At 36.3% G+C, this 11,666-nt stretch overlaps 1 long non-coding RNA gene across 4 annotated transcripts; it reads right to left on the bottom strand.

Moving 5' to 3' along the window:
• Positions 1 to 4,935: 4,935 nt before the first annotated feature.
• On the bottom strand, positions 4,936 to 8,013 carry LOC143851061 (uncharacterized). Of its 4 annotated transcripts, XR_013236199.1 has the most exons (6): positions 6,969 to 8,013; positions 6,502 to 6,889; positions 6,197 to 6,295; positions 5,817 to 6,097; positions 5,379 to 5,545; positions 4,936 to 5,162 (listed from the first exon to the last, which is right to left on the bottom strand). It is a non-coding gene; the product is annotated as an uncharacterized LOC143851061 (long non-coding RNA). The 4 variants fall into 4 exon arrangements; XR_013236198.1 differs by having other exon boundaries at positions 6,489 to 8,013; XR_013236197.1 differs by having other exon boundaries at positions 5,817 to 6,111; positions 6,502 to 8,013.
• Between the last annotated feature and the right edge of the window lie 3,653 nt (positions 8,014 to 11,666).

The following is an 11,666-nucleotide window of genomic DNA, read 5'->3' as shown; positions in this document are numbered from 1 at the left end:
AGAGAAAGGCCTCTCAGCAAGAGCTTGATGACCAGTGAGATTATTTATTATTATTTTCTTATCATTTTCTCCATTTCAAGTTAGAATAATAAATAAAATAAATTTACTACTCTCCTTCCTTGATATTTTTGTATTTGGTTGGATTTATATCCACCGTTTTCTTTTTGATCTTTTGTAACTGACCATCTCGGTCCCCTTTTCTAATGAATTCTTCGTCATTCAAAAAAAAAAATTATAAATTATAACATCGTGACAGCAGGTAGAACAATTGGGTGTCTTTTATGGGAACATATATGTATATCTCTACAGTGTATATATGCTGGCAAGATATATATACGGTGTATGTGTGTGTTTAATATTGAGTAGATTTACCTCAGTATCTGCCAGTGTTTTGAATGGGGTTTTAAAATCTGTGAACCAGCTAACATGTCAGTTGTTAAAGGCAGGTGCAAGCATATACGACACTTGTACGTTTTGACACGTGTAGGGATGAGTTTCACGTGGGAACACACAACGGGGTGTCATTATAAAAGGTAAGGGGTGTGTTCCATTTGATCAATGTGATTGAAAGGTGAGACTCGTTGTATTGGACGGGTCAGATTAACGATCAGACCAGTTTTGTTGGATTTCCTGACATGCCAAATTGGCTTGTTATGTTTTGCCATATTAGTAGCATGCAATTAATTTAATAATGATGCTATGCCAACAAATAATGAGGTGCTAATCCTCACAAATGATGGTATACTACGATTCCATGTTAAAGGAAAATACTTTGGAAGCAAAAAAATTGCTAATGAATATCTAAAGGATATTAAAAATGGATAACATGGCAGAAAAACTGGTAGTAAATAAATGAAATAAAAGGCATTGAGAAATATGATTTGATGGATTGGGCGGAGGTATGAGTCGTACATGAATAATGAAATTTCGCGCCGGCCATGGGTTTCTAGCGCACCCCATGGTGGCAAATGCAACATCTCTGACCGTGATGTCAAGAGGCAGACTGGCTAGTAGGCAACATTGTAAAAAGTTGGTATGATGGATGTACAAGCCTTGATATTTAATCCAACAGCAGCTTCTTAACAAGTCAGCTGCTGTTGGATCAAATATCAAGGATGGGATGATGAGTACCCTCTTTTATTGAATCTAGTCAATATTTTACTTCCACAGTTAACCTATTGTAGTCCTAACATTTTGTTCTTTATATGTCTCGGTAAACCTTCGACCAAGAGTGTAGGATGCCTACCATAGATCATTTATAATAAAATTACTAATAAACTAGATCTAAATGGTTGATAATATTCCTACATCATTTCCAATAAGTAGTGTAGCAACAACATACAAGCTTAAGTCATATTCTTATTTGCCCCTTTCTATACAAGCTTCATCAACATTTCGTGAGAAGCCAAATATTTTGATTGCCTCCTGAAAATATATGTTGTAACTACAGGAAGCTTCTTTTAAGTCCTATATCAACCTCAATAACTTGTATATTTTCTTATTATCATGATTAACAGACTAAAAAGATTTTTAACTGAAATCTTAGCCTCCTCTTCAAGAAAAATCTTGCCCCTATTGAAATTATTCATTTTTAGAAGAAAAAAATCCACCAAAAATGAGTTAACCAAAAGTTGAAAAACTTATATTTATGTTTGTTAGTTTGAGGCTTGTAATTCAAAGAATTTTGATCCATTAGATGTTCAAGTCTACAATTTTGATCCATTAGATGTTTGGTGTTTAGGCCTAAAGAATAAAGAGTTGAAAACCGAATGGCGGGTAACCCGCGGGCACCAACGCCTGACCCAGACCCAACCGCGGGTCACGAGTACGGGTTGGGTGGGGGTATTTTTTTTCGCGGGTATTGAAATTGGTACCCGTACCCCTGCGGGCCGGGTGTACCCGCGGGTACGGGTCCCATTTTTTCGGGTCTAATTAAGATCTTGTTTTTTGTTCCATCTCCCACAAATGGACCACTGAGATTATTTATTATTATTTTCTTATTATTTTCTCCATTTCAAGTTAGAATAATGAATAAAATAAATTTATTATCCTCCCTCCTTGATATTTTTGTATTTGGTTGGATTTATATCCACCGTTTCCTTTTTTATCTTTTGTAATTGACCATCTCGGTCCCCTTTTTTAATGAATTCTTCATCATTCAAAAAAAATATTATAAATTATAACATCGTGACAGCAGGTAGAACAATTGGGTGTCTTTTATGGGAACGTATATGTATATCTCTACAGTGTATATATGCTGGTAAGATATATATACGGTGTATGTGCGTGTTTAATATTGAGTGGATTTACCCGAGTGTTGGCCAGTGGTTTGAATGGGGTTTTAAAATCTGTGAACCAGCTCAGGAATAAGGACATGTGAAATAGCCACATGTCAGTTGTTAAAGGCAGGTGCAAGCCTAAACGACACTTGTACTTTTTAACACGTGTAGGGAGATCCTTGAGTTTCACGTGGGAACACAGTCAGTATAAAAGGTAAGGGGTGTGTTCCATCTGATCAATGTGATTGAAAGGTGAGGCTCGTTGTATTGGACGGTTAACATTCACGATCAGACCAGTGTTGGAAGGGCTTGATGGGTGCAACTCGGGTTGGGTTGGGTCGGGTTGAGGCCAACCCCGAGCCTTGGGTTGGGGCCAACCCTAACCCAACCTGCCTCCTAATCGGGTCAGGTCGGGTCGGGTTCATCTCGGGCCAAATAGAAAAATACAGGGGAAAAAAGCATAACCCTAGAAAAACGTGAGAAAACTAGAGGACAGAGGCTAGGTTTGCGTTGGATTGGGTTGCCAACTCCTCAACCCTAACCCAACCAGAATTTAAATCGGGTTCGCTTTTCCCAATTTGAACCCGTCGGGTTCGGGTTGAGCCCGACCCAAGTTGCACCCCTAATTTCCTGACAGGCCAAATTCACTTCATTGTATGTATGGCTAGGATCATCCGATCAGGGCATGCATGTCTCCCATCTACAGAGGTACCCACCAGATGTGTGGCCTAGATCGATGATCAAACTACTTGTGTCAATTTAATAAAATGGATTTAAGCTGCATTTCTTACTATCAATTTTTGGGTCCCACAGGGGGACATCTAGTGTAATTGAGACCGTTGATCTTGTGGACGATCATGACGTGACCTACATGATTCATATTGAATGCCACACGGACATCCTATCCGTAAGATAACTAACTGTACAAATCAACGGTTGGACTTTTCTTTGCGGAAGCCCTAAACAAGCCATTATGGATCAAGGGGCTAGGATCGTCCAATCAAGCTGGCTAAAGGGACATGGGGCACGCTTGTGGACGTTGATCTGACCAGCTAATCCGATTACACCAGCATTCCTTACTTGGGCCCCAGAGAGTGGTTGTTATAAAAGAGAGTAACTTTAGCATATTTCTTGCTCGGGATTTGCTAGGCAATTTCGCAGAAAGCCATTTCGCTGCTCACTTCTGCATGAGAGAACAGCCACATAGGCTTTAGTAGATTTTGTCTTATTCATTTAATTAATCAGAGCTGGCTATTCTCTAATGCAAAAGTCAGGTGCGAAATGGTTTCATTTCCCGAGAAATTGCCTAGCAAATAATTGCATGCATTAATACTCCTTAATAATTTAAAGAAAATTGCACCACTTAAATTCGAAAAGATTTTGAAATTCCCACGTCCCAACTAAAGCCATGTTTAACAGTCATGAAAATTATTTCCATGGAATATTAATTTATACAGTGGTGGGAGAGGGGGCAAGGGAGTAGGGGGTGGAGATCCTCTCCCTCCCACTCTCTCTTTTCTCTCACCCCTTGAAAAATTAATATTCCTTGAAAAAAAAATTCGTAGTTGCCAAACATGGCCTTTTTTTCCAGTTAGGCTAATAATCTCAACCATTCATCGAAAAGTGAATGGGCCGATTTCCAGGAAATCCACTCTGAATTTTTGTAAAATTCGTTTCAGATTGTGGCAGCCAAGTTTGAACCCCCCAACCAATTATTGGACTCAAAATGAAACGTTATTTTGGGTACAATAATCTGGTTGGTGCTGACAATCGGTTTTCACAATCTGAAACGAACAGGGTCTTTTGATTATAACAACCGATTGTGAGTGCTAAACTGATTATTGGACTCAAAATCACATTTGAACAAGGATACTGCTTCGGACAACATTCACCCGACGAAGCAGGTAGTCCTCCAGGGTTTTAATTTTGGTTTGGCAAACAAGCAGGGTATTCGGCTGACGTGGCACCCCAAAACTAACTAAAATCCATGGGTTAACCCGGCTTTTAGGCAACCAAAGGAACTTTTGCTGGCGGTTCTAACGGCGGATAAAAGTGTAAAATACAACTCAACTAAGCCTTCGTCCCAAACTAGTAGGGGTCGGCTAATGAATCCCTTAGAAAATTTTCATGAAGTCGGATAAAAGTGTGAAATAATTTTTAAAATAATATTTTTTAAAAATATTTTAAATTAAGAAAAATCCCAAAACTTAGGTACAAAAAACCTGTGTGTTCTATGTCAATCATAACATACACTAGAAGAGCTTTTCTCAGCTCTAAAAATTCCGTAAGGGCCCGTTTGGATACCTCATGCATTTGTATTTTGATTTGGATTTGAGTTTTGGATACAAAATACATTATTCATCTTCATGATCATGTTTTAAGACACAGACAGAGAGAGATGGGGGTAGGGATGTCTCATCGCTGCTGCCGGAGCAACATTGAGGAGCACACGGTGAAGGAAGTTGCTACAAATATTTATTTACAAATAATGTCTAGCAGAAAAGATTTGAAAATCAGATTTTTTGGCACTGTTGTAGATGATTTGGAAATCTAAGGATCTGATCCAGCTCAAAATATCAACTAAATCCAAATCTAAATCTTGTGGGTATCCAAACATGGCCTAAGCTAAATGTACACATCATAACATCTAAGGAACTGTTGGAACCATGTTGAAAGAGCTCTTATTTAATGAAACCAAGCAAACTAAAATATATCATCGTACTACAAAACATTATCTAATTTTAGAGGTTAAGTTCAATGCAAACTACAGTAAGGATCCACATTATGATCTACGCAAGGAAGACAAGAACACTGTAGAGGATTTAAAAGTTTGTTGCATGAGTAACACCCCACTTTTCCACTTTGCTCCCCATTTTTTGCTTCCTGAGATGCAACAAAGTTTAAAATCATTCTTCTCATTTCTGACAAAGAGTTGTTATTCCAATTGGTAGAAAATCTATATATCCTACCAAGTGTTGGTAAAAATACACTGGAATTTCAGATTATAATAATAAACAACACAAATAAAGCAATAATCCACATGTAACCAAACCAAAAATAATAGAAAGAATCAAACAGTAAAGAGAGAGAATGACTTACGGTTGAGTTGAGGCACTGATCTAAACCTTAAGGAAAATATTGTCCCTGCATTTGACGAATCAACAGTGCAAATGGATTCTCTAGCATATGCCTCCATGATACAACTCGTCCGCTCTAAGGGGACGTGCACTTAAACAGCCCGGAACCCTTGAGAACATGCCTCACGTCTGTGGAATAAATTGGGAAGAAGAAAAAACTTAAAAGCATGAGTGTATGTACGAATATTTATAGGAATTCAAGATAATACTTAAGATACACTTCTCTTTAATTGTAACTTTTAATATATATATATATATATATATATATATATATATATATATATATATATATATATATATATATATATATATTTGACTTTTTGCATAAAGTAAATAAATAAATTTTGAATTTTTAAATTAAAGAAAAAGGTCAACACTAAGTAAAATAAAGATAGATCACCAAATTTTGGACTTGACGATGAACCTCTTCAACATCAATGCCAAAACCTCTCAGATCTCCTTGTAGTTGAACCACCTATAAAAATGGGGAAATGTTATCAGCACTACTGTATTTTGATGAGGGCACTCCTCACTTTAGGATCTAACCTATGGAAATGATTTTTTGGGCCACAACGTATTTAGGCTGTGGCCCATCTAATGGACGGTTTGGATCATCCTATGGTGCGAACCATACTGTAGTTTTAATAAAGTGAGGAGTGCCCTCATCAAAATACAGTAGTGCTGATAACATTTCCCTAAAAAAATGGTTACAAGAATTTCTAGAAATGTTGATGCTCTGCGTGAAACAGAAAAAAATATCAATTATAATCAGCTACTAACCAATCACACTTCATCTCTTGTAGCAGCATTAAGCACATCACACTCAATTATGTTATTATCCACACGAACAATTGTTGAAGATAAATTTCTCTTGGTAGCCTGAAAAACCATAAGGCCTTTGATCTAAGAAAAGGTATAATGCATGAGTGATGCAGGGAAAGTGCGACGGGGCGTTGCTCAAGTGTGTAGAGACATGCTCTAATGAGTTTTGATGCAGATGTAACAAAGAAATCATAATCTTGTGGGAGATTCCTTAAGTTCTCAAGTGGATGTGCATAAAGAGGAATTTGACCTTGAAATCTTACTGTGATCAACACAACTCAGCAAACCAATTCTGGATGTAATCTGGTCAGTCATAAACTGGTTTAAATTGGCATGTATAAACTGCCTTTTGCTATGATAAAATCCATCTGTCTGCCAGTGAGTGAGGCTTTAGAGCGGCTTCGGATCCCTCTAAGATTCACCATGCAAACTATTTGTCTGTACCTCACTAACAGAGAATAGGATAACAATTTGCTTGATGTCAAAATTCATTTATATGAAACAAACAACACCTATTCGGTTCACCTTCTTTCCAAGAAGCGCTTCCCAACAAAACACGTAGTTCATAAATGGAAGGAAAGAAAAGTTTAATGCTACCAAAATTTTGAAGGTTTCAAATGTCGTTAAAACCTTGGAAGTAATTATCTTCACCTGTAAAACAGCCAACAACCACAAAAATTATAATGTAATAAGAAAAAAAAGGAAAACATATGAAAATGTTGAAAGTTACCTTCTTATGTTCCCGTTTGAAGGGAACAAATCTTCTCTATGGTTCTGGCACATTTGAAAATGGGTGCTTTTTGTAGAGTGGGGAGAGAGAGAGAGAGGGACAACCACTTCTTTCAACAAGAACCATTTCATTCATAAACCCAATTTTCAAAATTAATATTAAAATTAGTAACGATATCGATAAATAAATTAGTATTTTTCGAGGCTATTGGATACCTCCTGACATCATCTGATTCCCATTAATTTGTAAATATATAATGACAAAAAAATTTCTATTATTCTAATATATTAATGATTGATAATGACAGGAGATGATGAGAATGAAATTGCAAGAATTGAGGCTAATCTTGGAGTTCGCTTTCAAATGAGATTGGCGTTTTTCTGTTTTTCTCAGGAGTAATTGTAAGTAGTGAAAACAGTTTTAGGTAGTGCTATGTCTAGTTGAGGAGAGAGTGACATAAGGTTGGTGTTTTTCTGTTTTTCTCAAAAGTATTTGTAAGTAGACAGTGTAGGAAACTGTTGTAGTTGGTATTATATGATCGAGAATCATGAAAAGTCAGTGACGTTAATGAATTCTGTGTTGCTCTGTCTCTTGTCTATTTCTATTTGAGTTTTCTTTTTTGGAATGTATGAAAAATAGGAAAACCATGCAAATTGATTCATTAAAAGAAGAGGGTAAAATTTCTAAAATATTGCAAAATGTGATCAGGAAGAAGAGTTTTAAAAATGGAAAAAGTCATCTACAAAACTTCAAAATCTCAATTTTATTCAATTAATTAACAAATATTAACGAGAAATTGGGGAAACCAATATTTAATCTTGAAAAATGAATAAATAACTTGCAATATTTATCCACTTTGAACAATAACTTCTATATATTTCCCTGCTAAATGACAAAATGTTAAAAAGAAAAAGAAAAACAATATATATGGTGCTCCGACAAACCCTAACAATGAGTGGATTTTCTCAAATAAAACAAGAAAATGAATTGTTAGATGCATTTCATGTACTTAAGAGTATTTTGGCCATTGTACTTAACACACACACACACACACACACACACACACACATATATATATATATATATATATACATATATATATATATATATATATATATAGAGAGAGAGAGAGAGAGAGAGAGAGAGAGAGAGAGAGAGACATATTAGTGAGGGGGGCTCGGGGAGAGCTCTCACTCCAACTCACATTCATCTCAATCTCATTTTCAACATGAATAAATATCTTACATTTTTTCAAATGTGAAATATTTTCAATTAATTAATCAGTCAACTGAAGGCAGAACATAATACCAACCAAGGTAGACATCAACATACCAAGCTAGCACCCAAACATGTAGCAACTAGCAATAACTAGAGATGCAATCAGAAAAATAGATATAAAGGGAAATAAGGGAAAAATAATTGTTGAACTCAAAATTTTACAAAAAAAAAAGAAAATGAAAGGGATAAAGGTAAAATGCCTTGGTAAAAAAAGAAAAAAGAAATGGTGGTTACAGATTACGTTTTTCCTAAAATAAAAGGGATAAATGATGAGGTTTCGTAACTTCCCATAAAAGAGGGATGTTGAAATCGTGGAACGAACGGTAAGGGTGAGCTGATCGTTGGTAACAGCTCTAATAAGAGAAAGTGAAGATCGTGAAATTGAAGATAAGCGATGAGTTAGCATTAGCCAACGACACCAAGAAGCTCTATAAATAGAGGAAAGATACTTTTGAGAGGGACCGGATCATTTGGAGAGAAAACGACGCAAAAGGAAGAGAAGAACCAACCAAAAAAAAAGAAGAAAAAGGCAAAAAGGTAAACAAAACAAGACTTCTCAAACTAGCAATTTTCTTTTCCCTATTTACCGACTTTCTCCGAGAAGCAGATAAGTACTTTTGAGTCTCTCCTCGGAGATTTAAAAGGAAGAAGACCTTTTCTTACGGGAGAAATATGATGAAGATGTTAATCTTAAGATCTTAAATTAATGTGCAAATAGATCCGTGCAAATAAACTAGAATACAAAAGAAAGATTGTGAGACTTACCTCGGTCGGCCATGGCGGTGATCGATCGGGCTAGGTCTTCTACTGCCTCTCTGGTCCGCCTGGTGGGAGAAATCTCCCTTTGGTCAGTTTAGATGGCAGCAGAGACGAGCCCCTCTATTTATAGAAAAAGACCTATCGTTCCACCCACAATAAATCCTAATTGGCTTAATCTATTTAACCAACAGATGTAGTTGAATCTAGGGCTACATTAATCATCCATGTCTCAATAAGGATGAGATGCACTGATTACCTTAAAATACCCTTCACTGATCACTGTGGAAACAGGTAACTCCAGTAATTTCATATTTAATCTCATTCTTCAATCTAGACTGTCGATCTTAGATCAATGATTGACAATATAAGATCCTACGTTCTCCCACTTGGCAAGCATTGAACATAAGACTAGCCTTGATACATATCTAGACTGGAAGACTTCTTGGCCAAATAAGATTAATGTGATGACATCTCAAAAACAGGATCACATCTCACAAGATTCTAACAACGAACCATAGAGGTCAATACTGCATCAAACGGTATACGACCAAGTATGATCACAATTACTAGAAATCTCGTTCACAAATGATTGCCGACAAGCATGGAACGTGTAGTATGGAAATACCGTACTTTATGTGATCATTTTACGCTAAATCCAATATTGGTCAACCTTTGTGCTTTTCTCCTGAAGCTCTCATGTGAATAATAACCGTCGTACTTAACTGTAAAACTTAAGGCACTTTTGCTTCTTACCTGAAGCCCTTATGTGACTATTACCATCATGCTCAAGAATTAATGCTTCTTACATGGAGTCGACTACTACGGTCATGCTTAAGTATGAAACTTAAGGCTTTCATTGTAGGAATATTTCCACAATTATTCTAGGAATATTTCCACAATTACCCAAATGATAACACATTCCTTGACCGATATCAGAATTTTTTATTAAATCAATCCGGCTGCACTCTAAGTAACTTTAAGAGCTGCCTACGTACCCAGAATTGGGATCAAGCCTGCACGTAGTTCTTGTTATTCTTTACAATATGTCAAAATTAAAATGTGCTCTCACTAACCAAGTACATTAAAGGATTAATCAACTGAAAATGGTCTCTGTAATTCGATAAATTATTTTTGACCAATTTTTATTAGCTCTAAGAAAACTTTCTCCATTTACTACTTGAAAAGTGACTTCATCTTTAATTTGAAGCCTCGGGCTTGTGAACATCCACTGCTTTTTTCTTCTTTTCTAGCCAAGCTGGATATTGGCGACACTCTATCTTCTTATGTCCCTTCTTCCTGTAATGGAATCATTTAATAACATGGCTATTCTTAGTCTTGGGATCATGTAGCAGCTTTGACGTGTTCAGCTAGAAAGGTTCCTTAAAGTTTGGCTTCTACCTTTGAAAAGTGAACTCTTTAGCTTTCTAATGTTGTATCACGTAAGCACTTTTAGTTCTTTCTTTCTTCAAACGATCCTCGTCTTGGACACATACGGAGATCAGCTCATTCAGCTCCCACTTTTCCCTAAATGCATTATACGTGGTCTTTAGTTGTCCAAATTTTAACGGAAGTAAATTCAAGGCCAAGGTACTATAAATGAATCTGATATGTCTACTCCCAGAGACCTAAGTTTAGATCCCACGTTTATCATTCGTAAGATGTGCTCGCTCACACTTTCGTTTCCATCACATTTCATGTTAATCACGGTATTCATTAAAATTCCAGTCTATGCTTTCTCATATTCAACAAAGTTTTGCACCACCACATCCAAGAAATCCTTGGCTCATACTCAGGAATACCACCCCTGATTACCTCAGACATATACCTACACATGATTAGAATACATATTCGATCGGCCATCACCCATCTTTCATACTTGGTACTCGCTTTACGAGAGCAATATTCTCATTGTTTGGGCGGATCATCTTCTCTAAGATCCAAGTCAAAATCCATGATCCCTAGAACAATCGCTTAGTGTCACTATCGATGGTAGTTGACTAGGTATAGATGAAGCGTTGATTACTATAAACTCAAATTGAAACTATGTCACCGACGCTTTTATCTAGTTTCTTTTAAGAATCCCCTCGAAGTCCTACCCACATCCATGTAATCTCTCCTTTGGGATAAGATCATAATGTGCAACGGTCCTGTCTAGAATTTTACAACAATTTCTTTAATCAATTCACTAGAAGTCCAAACTATATCTAAGTAATCAACTACATCTAAGTAATCTCTCTTTTGGGATAAGAACACAACATGCAATAGTCCTTTCCAGAACTTATCGCAATGCCAACCGATGCAAAATACAATAGCTTTCGAAAATTCAATACCTTTGGGTTGAAGAGATCTTCTAGGCTATTAGACTTTCTTCGATTGCATGTGCCGTCTTGAATTGAGCCAAGTAGGGCTTTCCTTTGGGCCAACCACTACCTATTATAATTCAAAATGCAATTTCCTAAAATGATTTGGAAAGTCATTTAGTTTCCGTGAATGGAACACTTTGGTGGTTAACCACTCACTTCAACTCTTTCCAGATCATGTGAATAGGACAATTATATCAATGCTTCCACTTTTTTAATGATAATTCATCATATAGAGTTTAATTATTGTTATTCACATGCTATAATTCATAGAAGATTTATTTTAGCAATAGTAAACCTA

The sequence above is a fragment of the Tasmannia lanceolata genome, unplaced genomic scaffold (genome assembly GCF_043159265.1).
Source record: "Tasmannia lanceolata isolate RefF3 unplaced genomic scaffold, GAP_Taslan_0.1 ptg000018l, whole genome shotgun sequence".
NCBI classification, from domain to species: domain Eukaryota; kingdom Viridiplantae; phylum Streptophyta; class Magnoliopsida; order Canellales; family Winteraceae; genus Tasmannia; species Tasmannia lanceolata.
Note: the sequence above shows the minus strand (reverse complement) of the source record. Positions and strands in the feature narration are given on the sequence as shown.